An 11,015-nucleotide genomic window follows, 5' to 3' on the forward strand; every position below is an offset into this window, starting at 1 on the left:
TAAGGCGTGAACTCCTGGGATCAGCTGTCATGCTCACTGAGCCAAGATGGGGACTGAGGGAGTGAGAGTTGGGGTGTTCAGTTTAGAGAAGGAGGGAAGATGAATCCTTTCCGAGCCAGCCCAGACTGATTAGCTGTCACCTCCAGCACAGAGCTCTTGGACAGGCAAATTGCTCTTGGCGCTGGGGGAGAGAGACTGGCCAGAAGACAGCCAGCCCTTCAGTTGGGGCTGGGGGTCCAGTGGTAAGCTAGCATCCCCAGGCTCCTGGTGGTGCTGTCAGTGAAGGGAGATGGATTCTGGTCTTAACCTTCATCCATCCCACCCCCATCTGAAGGCTGCTGTACCACCACCCCACCTATCTACAAGTCTTTTTCCACCACCAAGCCTGGCCCAAGTTATCCCTGCCCATCTGGACCTGGCAGGCCCCACTGTACCCAGGCCAGGCCCCCACACCTTTGCCAGTTCACTCACTGGCTCTCTCATTGTCTCACTCACACACTCAGTCAGCTGTTCACTGAGCAACCAGGACACTCCAGGCCCTGTGCCAGCTGCTGCTTCCTCTCCCTGTAGAGCTCACAGGCTGTGAAGGCAAAGGACAGGGCCAGGAGGAGAATTACCTCTGTAAGTGGGGCTTGTGTGGCCAGGAGAGTCCCCTCCAAGGAGATGGAGAGGACACTATCAATATTTCTGGCTCTCCAGCCCCAGAGTGCCCTTCTAGGTCTAGAACACTAGAGGTGGCAATCCCCAACTCCTACTCTTCAGCCACCTCATACCCAGCACCAACCCTCGGCTGACCCCAGCTTCCTATGTGACCCCAGGTGGGCATGTTGGCAGCTCCTCACAGGGAGACCCTCAGCCAGCTCCCAGAGGTGAGCTCAAGGGCACAGGCAGCTGCCTGGTGTCTCAGACAGGGCAAGTGAGGCCTGCCTGCTTCTAGTGATTGGGGAGGCTGGGACCCAGGTGGGTGACTGAGGTCTCAGATTCCCAGGTAGATGGGACTACACGTGCCCACCACCACATCTCGCTAGTTTTTCTATTTTTAGTAGAGACAGGTTCTTGCTTTTGCTTAGGCTGGTCTGGAACTCCTGAGCTGGAGCAATCCACCCACCTCGGCCTCCCAGCATGCTAGGATTATGGGTGAGAACCACAGTGCACCAAGAATGCATCTTTGTCATGCAGGCTACAAATACATATCCAAAGAGGATGTCCTCTGTTTGGGGGAGACACATGTGGGTGTTGTGTGCACATGTGCTCATCAGCCTTACCCCAGAAAGTCATAAGATTGAGCCATCAACAACGGGTGTACAGCCTCACCCTGGAGGAGAGTGGGCGAAAGGGACCTGGGCACATCTCTGCTCAGAACTACCTGGCCTGAAATGTCAGTGTCCATGTCCTCATGACCCCTTTGCGAAGGACATCTGGGGCAACCGAGGATTTGTGGTACAGGCTAGGACCTCTGTCCAGTGTCAATAGAAGTGGTCAGAGTGGACATCCTTGTCTTGCTCCAACTGAGGAAGAAAGCACTAGATATTTCACCATCAGATAGGATGAGCTTTGGTGTTTTGTTTTTTTCATAGGTGCACATTGTTCCATAAAGAAAGTTTCCTTCTATTATAATTTGCTAAATTATTTTGTTTATTTGTTGTCCTTTAAAAAAATCATGCATAGGCACAGCGGGCTCTTAACCTACCGCAATTATTGTTGCTTTAAAAATATCTCCCCCCAGGCTCGGCGCCTGTGGCTCAAGCGGCTGGGGCGCCAGCCACGTGCGCCTAAGGTGGTGGGTTTGAATCCCCAGCCCGGGCCCGCCAAACAACAATGACGGCTGCAACCAAAAAATGGCCGGGCGTTGTGGCGGGCGCCTGTGGTCCCAGCTACTTGGGAGGCTGAGGCAGGAGACTCGCTTGAACCCAGGAGTTGGAGGTTGCTGTGAGCGTGATGCCATGGCACTCTACCCAGGGGGATAGCTTGAGGCTCCGTCTCAAAAAAAAAAAAAAAAAAAAAAAATCTCCCCCCAAATAAATCTATTTTTTAGAAGATTTGAAAATAATTTAAATAGCCATAGCTTTGTCTTTGCTGTACAACATTCTGCATGGGATATTGTTTACTTCATTATTGTGTCTTAAAACAAAAATATAAATGAATAAATTAGTGCCTCAAAGATTTTACCTTTTTTGTGTTGTCCGTCTCCTTTTCATTGGTATAGGAATCCAATGATTAAAAATATGTACCTACCTGACTTCTCCTTACTGGTTTGCAAATAAAAAGCATGGTTTTTAACCAAAGCCAAGTCTATATGCTACCGTGTCACTTGAGAAAGGATTAAAATGTCAAACTTTCTGGTCATGAGACCATTAAAAGAAAAACCAAGGATTTAACTGAGAGGACAGCTGTGCCTTTGGTGGGGGGCAGTATGCAGTGATGCTGTAGGCCATTTCTGTTCTGAGTTGCAGGTCTAATCTTTGCCTGGAGGACTTGCAGGCTAATTTGTTGATCAGGTTTTCTGGGTTTTGGTAGCTTGAGTCCTTTCTTGGGGTTTCCGGGGCAATATCCCTTACTGTCCTGGAGGGGTCCAAGGAAAGGCAGGTTGCCAGCAAGGCCTCCCTCCCTATCCACGGTGACCCTTCATGTCCAAGGTGACCCCTGTGTCCAAGAGTCCTCTTCCTTCACAGGGTGGAAGGCTGCTATTTGCCGGTCTCCTGGGCCATGGGCCCCGCCTGGTGGGCCTCTGCGTCAGGCTCTCTTACCTTGTCCCTCTTTGCCTGGCATGTGCCCCCTATGGCTGTCTCCTCAGCCTGGTTCTTCTGACATTGCTGGTGGTTCATTGAGGGGTAGCCCAGCTGGCACCCCACCAAACATGGATATCCTGAAGCAGGGTCAGAAAATGGGGCCCTGCATGCCCTGGGGACCAACAGGCCTGGCACCATCAGAGTTCCTAATCCTGGGGTGACACTGAGAAGAACGCAGGAGGCTTCACATTCGCGGATGGGTGGGGCCCTCGGGGCCATGCAGACACCCTGTCATTGAGCACGTGTTCACTGTGGGTAGGTGTCACACTTAGCACCTGGCACACATTCTCTTAGTTAATCCTTACAACTCCACAAGGCAGATGCCTGTGTCCCTATCGTCCCTTTACAACAGGCACCCTCAGTATTAAGATGCAATAGGAATCACGTGGGTCTGCATCCTACATCATCAAGGAGAGACAACCTTTGTCTGCAGAATGATCTCATGGCCACTGAACCCACTCCACCCCTGCAGAGCCTGGGAATGAGCTGGCTCAGCAGAGGATGCCATGGAGTCATGAGCAACCAAAGTCCAAGTTCCATGTCCCGCTTGTTCCCCATAACATTCTCCCCACCCAAAAGCTCCTGTGTGACTTGGTCGGTCATGTGCTTCCTACCCTCTCTTAACTCCCCTCCAAATCCATAAAGGCTCACAAGGGGTGGGGGCAGCTGGGCTGCAGGCCCCTTTGTGGACTACTGCCCACTTGCTGTGCCTGGCCCACGGGGCTCTCCCTGTGAGAGGAGAGCTTGGGGGTGCCCCGTGCACCCTGCCTGCTTCTCCATTGTACACCTGCCCGACAGTGAGCGCTGCTCTGGGCCTCACTGTGTGTCACTTGTGGTATTTGGCTGTCCTCTCCTGCTGGCTTCTCCCTGGTGCCCAATGTAGAAAAATACTATTTGTCCTGGACCAAGGCTTGTTGGAAGCAACAAAGGGGTGTGATTGGGCTACCCTAAGGGTGGAGGCATCCTCTCTGGGGTGATGATGGGTCACCTGGCTGAGGGCAAAGGCCCAGGTAACTTACAGCTGTGGCAGCAGCAGCCTTGAGGCCTGTGGAGATTCCATCATGAGAGGCGATGTCCCCATCCTCCTGCTCCTCCTCAGCAGATGGAGCCCTATGAGGAGGAGGAACAGGAAATGGGAGATGCCCACCTGCTCTAGGCCTTGTTACAGGGAGGAGACCACAGGTGGTGGCACTATTCTGTGCACAGAAGGACAAATGGTCCCCCTCTGGCCTGCTGCCACCAGCACCAGGGGACTCTTCAAAAGTGTGGATGGCTTGTTTGCACAAGGGTGATATTGATGCTGCTGAATGAAGCCAATGGCCAGTGTGGGGGATCAGCACAGGACCTAGCTGCGGAGCAACAGTCTGGGGTGGCTGACACGGATGGGCAGATGTCCCACCCACTTCTCAGAGCAGGTGCTGAGAGGGATGTGGCCCAGCCTGACTTTGGGTACAAACCTGGGTATCCCCATCCCCATGTGGCCATGCTGAGAGGGCTTGTTGTATTAGCTTATGTGAGAGTCCAGGGAGAGTCCCCAACAATGCTCTGGGCCCCAGATGCTGAGTGAGCTACTGAAGGCTGGGCCCTCTGAGTAGGCAACATCCTTGGCTTTTCCCTCCAGGGCTGGAGCAGATTTTCCAGGTAGAGTGTCTCTAACCTTAACGGAAGAGCCAGAAATAAAGAGCTACAGACAGTGGTCCAGGTCTTGGGGACACTCAGAGACTGTACTTCCCATGCAGACCCCCATGTACACCCACACTCTGGCTGTGTGTGTGAATGGGATATAACGGCGGCCAGTGGACCCACGTCAAAGGGGCCCATGACAGCTGTAGATGTGGGAGTGCTGGGAAGCGGTTGTGTGGGTGGTGGGGATATGGGGCAGGAAGAATGGGGAGACAACCAGGAGTCATCAGGAGGAGGGGAGAGGGGAGGACTGGGACCAGGAGGTCCCTAGCAAGGGAGCTTTAAGGATAGAGCCTTCCATTCTCACCTCAGTGGCCCATGCTGTGAATCTTCTGGGAAGGACTCAGGTAGTGAATGATATTAAAACGGGATTCCTGAAGATGACTCTGGTGGCCAGGGGGTCTACTCTGGGAGGCTCATCTTGTCTTCCCTACACCGTTTGAGTCTTTCAGATCACGAGAAGATGAGGATGGAGCCCTGTCCCCTGAGCTCCCCTTCAGCAGGTGCCAGACTGTGCTCCAGTGTGCTCTCACACCTGGAGAGGGGCGGGGTCCCAGACAATCCTGGGTTTGCCAGGCATGGGAGCCCAGGTGGCTGTCACTTAGACACCAAGAAGGTCACCGTTGTACGTGCTTTTGGGGTTCTTCCCAAATTCCCTCGGGGGGTGGTGGTGGGGGCAGTAGAGAGGCAGCTGGCCACTTCTCTGCCCTTTGCCCTTATTTGGGCAAAGATCCAAGGCATGGTTTTTCACTTGGCCAGTCCTGAGAAGTCCACAGGGCTGAGCATGTGCACCTGCTGAGTGTGGCCAGCAAAGGAATGCATTTGCATTTTTTTCTTTCTTCTCCAGTTTACTGTCCTGGGATTATGTATACCCCCTGTGCCCTACAGGTTTTGTTCTTAAGCCTACACCTGACTCTGTTTCTAGGGAACCTAAACTAAGACACTGGGTACTGGAAATGTTCTTGAAAGTGGACCCTCACACAGCATTTCACTTTAGAATTGAACTGCTCACTTGTCTCAAAGCCATAGGGTCCCCATTCCTAGAGATATGTGGAATTGTAGTGATCAGAGGCCAGCACACTATGGGCTTCAAGCCAAATCTGGCTTATGGTCTATGGGCTAGAGGGACGGGGAGGGAGGGGCTAGAGGGCTAGAGGGACGGGGAGGGAGGAAAAGTCAAAGGAATATGCCCTGGAGATTACAAAGGCCCACAAAGCAGAAATCACTCACTATCTGGCCTTGTACAGAAAGGAATTTCCAGCTGTGAAAGGTGCAGGTACAGCCATCAAGCCCACAAGGTGTTTCATGAGTAGGTGACAATGATCATGATTGTGGAGAAGGGTGGCTCCCTAGTTGGAGCTGGACACTTTGAAAAAAGAAAGTGGTGGGCTTAGGACAATCTGATGACAACTTTAGACAGACTCTGAAAGCCTGAGGGCCAGGCTGGGAGGTCTTCAGAGTCAGGTCTCTATGTCACCAGGTAGGAGAAATCACTGTTGGAAATCAGGCCTAGAATATTACAGGGTCACAGAGCTGCAGAGACCAAAATCACAGCCATGTCAAAGTCCAGAGCCAGATAGGGAATGGCCCTAAGACCATGGGTGTGGACAACTGGGTAGGTGAGCTGAGACTCTCAACCCCCAAATTCCCTGGGAGCCTCCAAGGCAGCAAAGGCACTCCCTTCCCCCTTTCCAGAGAACTGATTGTCCCTGTGCGACACCTCACCTGGGGCAGGTGCCCTGCAAGATGTTCTTTGTTCTCCTCAAGACCTGCCCTCACCCCCCCCCACCCCACCCCACCTCCCCGGCTCCCAGGCCTACAGCAGGGCCAGGTCTCAGCACAGCTGGGGCAGAGGAGGATAAAGTCTGCTCCGGTGAGAGCAAGCCTGTTCATCAAAGGACATGCAGAGCTAGCTAAGACGGAGCAGCAGGACCTGATAGTGGGTCTCAGAGTGTGGTGGGGGAGGGAGACAGGCTGTTGGCAGCTTGGGAGCACCAGTGTTTTGGCAAGGACACCAGGAACTGATTCTACTAATCTGTTAGGCTGAGTCCAGTGGTTTGTAGTAAATGTTTAACAATAGGCTCTCTGGGCTCGGCGCCTATAGCTCAACCGGCTAAGGTGCCAGCCACGTACACCTAAGGTGGCGGGTTCGAATCCCCAGCCCGGACCCGCCAAACAACAATGACGGCTGCAACCAAAAAATAGCCGGGCGTTGTGGCGGGCGCCTGTGGTCCCAGCTACTTGGGAGGCGGAGGCAGGAGACTCGCTTGAGCCCAGGAGTTGGAGGTTGCTATGAGCTGTAATGCCACGGCACTCTGCCCAGGGGGACAGCTTGAGGCTCTGTCTCAAAAAAAAAAAAAAAACAAACAAACAATAGGCTCTCTGGAAAAAAAAAGTTTTTGGCTTTTTTTTTTTTTTTTTTTTGTAGTTGTAAGTACCCATGTGGCCAATTTAAGCTACCACAATGACCCTTTAGAAAAGTGGCGATGCCACCAAGGCCACAAGCACAAAGAGAAAAAGTTCACTGTCCTCATCCCAGGCTCAAGTCAGCTTGGTCAACTTAAATATTTCCTTAGAAAAATAGTATTTGGAGCTGCCAGTCATGAGGAGAAATGGGTGTCCCAAAGTTCAACATCTGGAAGACTAGTTTCCCAAACTCTTTGTTTAGAAGACTTTAGAAGGGGCTGTTGTTACCAAATAATCTCCATCAAGTATTCGTTGTAAGATATTTCTCAAGGTTATTGATTGATACCTCTGCTTCTTATACAGAACATTTGCTATAAGTCAGTTCATGTTCAGGTCCATCCCCCAAATGATAATTTTAGATCTGTAATAGCTGCTTTTGAGACACTGTTTGTGGTAGGAACTGGCCTTTCTGGGTCAAGCCACTCCTCCCCTTTGTGGCTGTGCAATCTACTGTTGACATACAAGAGGCTGCTTGAGCAAGGGCCTAGTGAGGGCAGTCCTCGCCCAATAGCTGATGCAAGCCCTGAGGGCTCTGGCCAGGGAGGGAGGGCTGCCAGATGCCCCCTCCATCCTCTAGAAACTGTATCTGGGGTGTTTTCTTCTGCCCCCTCACCCTTTAGGATGTAGATTCTGTCAGAGTGTGGAGACACAGAGTCTGATCTGACCTCAGCATTTTAATCTTAAAACCCATTCCAACCCTTGGGGTCAAAGGCCATGAGGAGATCATGGAATATCCCCAAGATTTGCACCTTCTGGATGATTTCACAGGTGTGGGAGGGTAGATGTTGCAGCTGAGCTGGCCTGAGTCCCTGTTGTTCTTCAGGCTGCATGTTGGCCTGCGAAACCTGAATTTGCAGTTTATTTTTAAAAATATCTATGGACATCATCAAAAAAGTCATACATCATGATCAAGTAGGTTTCATCCCAAGGATGCAAGGCTGGTTTAACATACGCAAGTCCCTAAACATTATCCACCATATTAACAGAAGCAAAAAGAAGGACCATATGATCCTCTCAATAGATGCAGAAGAAGCATTTGATAAAATTCAGCTTCTTTTTCTAATTAGAACACTGAAGAGTATAGGCATAGGTGGCACATTTTTTTTTTTTTTTGGCAACAGTACATCTCAATTTATGTCAGGTACTACAATATATATTTATTAATACATGTATTATCTAATTAATATTTACAAGGAAACAGAGAATTAGTAAAGTATAGTGATTAAGAGCAGAAACTTTGTTTAAAACCACCTGTCTTTAGACCAATCTGAGACTGACTGTTCAGATTGGTCACTGTGTGACCTTGGGCGAGGATAATATAATGTTCTGTGTCTATTTTCCTCATCTGTATAATGGGAATAACCCACTATAGCTTAAAAATGCTTAGCATAGAATCTTGTACATAGTAAGCGCTAAGTACAAGATGGCAATTATTATCCTCACTTAACAGGTGAAGAAACTGAGGTTCAGCATGTATATCATGTATATCTGGTTTGTCCAAAATTCACATAGCTAGTAAGTGGGAGAGTTGAGATATGAACTTAGTCTAATTCTGGAGTTCTTCAACTTAACAATCACGTTATTATCTTCCTTACTCTTGCCCTCATTATTATTATCTATAATTAATGGTCTTAGCAGCAAGCCAAAGGAAATCCTTGCCAGGCATACAATGTGGGTGGGGTGTGTGCACATAGCTGCAGAGAATTATTTTTAGCCACAATCACAGAAAAAAAAACTCTGGGTTAGAGTGAAGAACTTTGGATACAAAGTTATCAAGAGCAAGACACTCTACACATTTGCTACAAAGATTAAGCAGCAGGATTGCCTCCTTTTTGTACCACAGGAATGGATAGTTAAAATAGATTCCTATCAAATAATTTATTTGTTCATGAAACTATTCCCTGGACTCTAACCACAACTGGATAACAATAATAACAAAATAGCAACTAAAACTGCAATTTTTAACTTGAAACTTGTCAGCCAGCGTCCTTTAATAACTAGTACATTTTCGAATAGGTTTAGAGGCCATGAACTCCTAGAATTCAGTATTTAGAATGTGTAAGTCTGTTTTCTAGAAAGAAAAATCTGCAAAATCATCATTAGATTTTCCTGGGGATCAGTGACCTCAAAAAGTCAGAGCTACTTCTGACTTTTTTTTCTGACTTCATGACACCACTTCTGTGTCTTGTCATTCAAGAGAGCAGAGAAATTTAACTTAGAATAAAGTGCTACAATGTTTCATATACGATAAGCAATTACTGAGCAGTAGTCAAATCTATACTCAAAAGCAGTTAGAATGTCGGTAAGGAGCCCATCAACTGTAGCTTGTGCTTATTTTTATAAATAAAGTTTTATTGGAACACAGACATGTTCATTAATTTACATATTGTCTATATCCATTTTTGAGCTACAAGGACAGAGTTGAATGGTTGTGATGGAAGAAATGAGCCACAAAGTCTATAATATTAACTACCTGACCTTTTACAGAAAACATACAAGATATAGTTTTATTAGTAGTAAGATCATCACCCCTAAGTTAAATTATGTATGGTGACAAAGATTATTTCTCAGAAATGGATAAAGAAACATCATTTAAAAACACTAAATAAAACAGCAATCTCCTATTACGCTACAAAATTGTTTTTCTTTGTAAAATTTGTCTCCCAAGGAAACGAATATTAAGTGTTGATTTTTAGGAAATAAAAACCCAAATATTTCCTAAATAAATTGCCAAATGAAATACTGAATAAAAATAGCAAGCCCAAAATACATTTTCTCATTCAAATGTCTATTCAGCTGATACTTTACCCTTGATTTTAGGCATTGCTGCTTATGACCAGAGACTAAAAATAACTAAAATAATATGGATTATGAAATAGGAGCTCAATATAATTTATGTAGCCTTTGTAAACTTCTTAGCTCTGTATTAAAAAAAAGTCTATGCTATGTACCTATTTTTGTGAAAAGTTAGAAAATGAATGTTTTATCTATGGTCTTATACCTCCAGTTAAGGCTAAGGGAAAAATTCAGAGTGTCCTGAAAACCCATTAGATGATATTCACTCCATCTTTTCCTACAATTCAAGCATTACTAGAGAAATTAAAAATACATATGTTTTTCTCTCTAGTGAATTATGGGATGATATATTCTCTCTCAGCTTCATTGAAATGGGTGGTATTTATTTCTAAATTATTTAGTTGTGTCAATGACATCGTTTGGTTTGAGACTGAATAATTCTTTAAGTAAACTTCTTCACCTTTCAGGATAAGGGTAAGAGAAGACCAAATTAGAAAGAAAGATTCAACCTCTGGGCATTAGGATAATAATCAGGGCCAGGTGTTGGAAGGCCAAGGAAAGAGGGTTGCTTGAGGCTGGGCGTGAGGTGGCACATTTCTTAAACTGATCGAAGCTATCTATGACAAATCCACAGCTAATATTTTACTGAATGGAGTAAAACTGAAAGCTTTTCCTCTTAGAACTGGAACCAGACAAAGTTGTCCTCTGTCACCATTACTATTCAACATAGTGCTGGAAGTTCTAGCCAATACAATTAGGCAAGACAAGGAAATAAAGGGCATCCAAATGGGAGCAGAGGAGGGCAAACTCTCCCTCTATGCTGATGACATGATCTTACACTTAGAGAACCTCAGAGACTCAACCACAAGACTCCTGGAAGTCATCAAAAAATACAATAATGTCTCAGGATATAAAATCAATGTCCGCAAGTCAATAGCCTTTGTATACAGCGATAACAGTTATGATGAGAGGCTCATGAAGGACACAACTCCCTTTGATACTGGAAAAGTGGCACCCCAGCCAGCTCAGCCGAGCAGGGCCTGGGGGATCTGCCACTTCTGTCTTGGTGGCAGCAGCCGGCAAAAAACCGGCAGGTTGGGGCAAGAGAGGGCGATTTCTTCCCCCAGGGGCTCCAGTAGAGCGGCGCTAGAGGACCTGTCAATCAAGGGAAAACTGGTGCCCATCCCTGATTGGTCCATTTTCAATCCAGCTAAGCTATTACACCTATATAAGGCCCTGAGCAGAGAGCCTGGGGGCAGACTTGGGCAGATCATCGCAGAT

Source organism: Otolemur garnettii, unplaced genomic scaffold (genome assembly GCF_000181295.1).
Source record: "Otolemur garnettii isolate 467f Iridium unplaced genomic scaffold, OtoGar3 scaffold00133, whole genome shotgun sequence".
Lineage (NCBI taxonomy): Eukaryota > Metazoa > Chordata > Mammalia > Primates > Galagidae > Otolemur > Otolemur garnettii.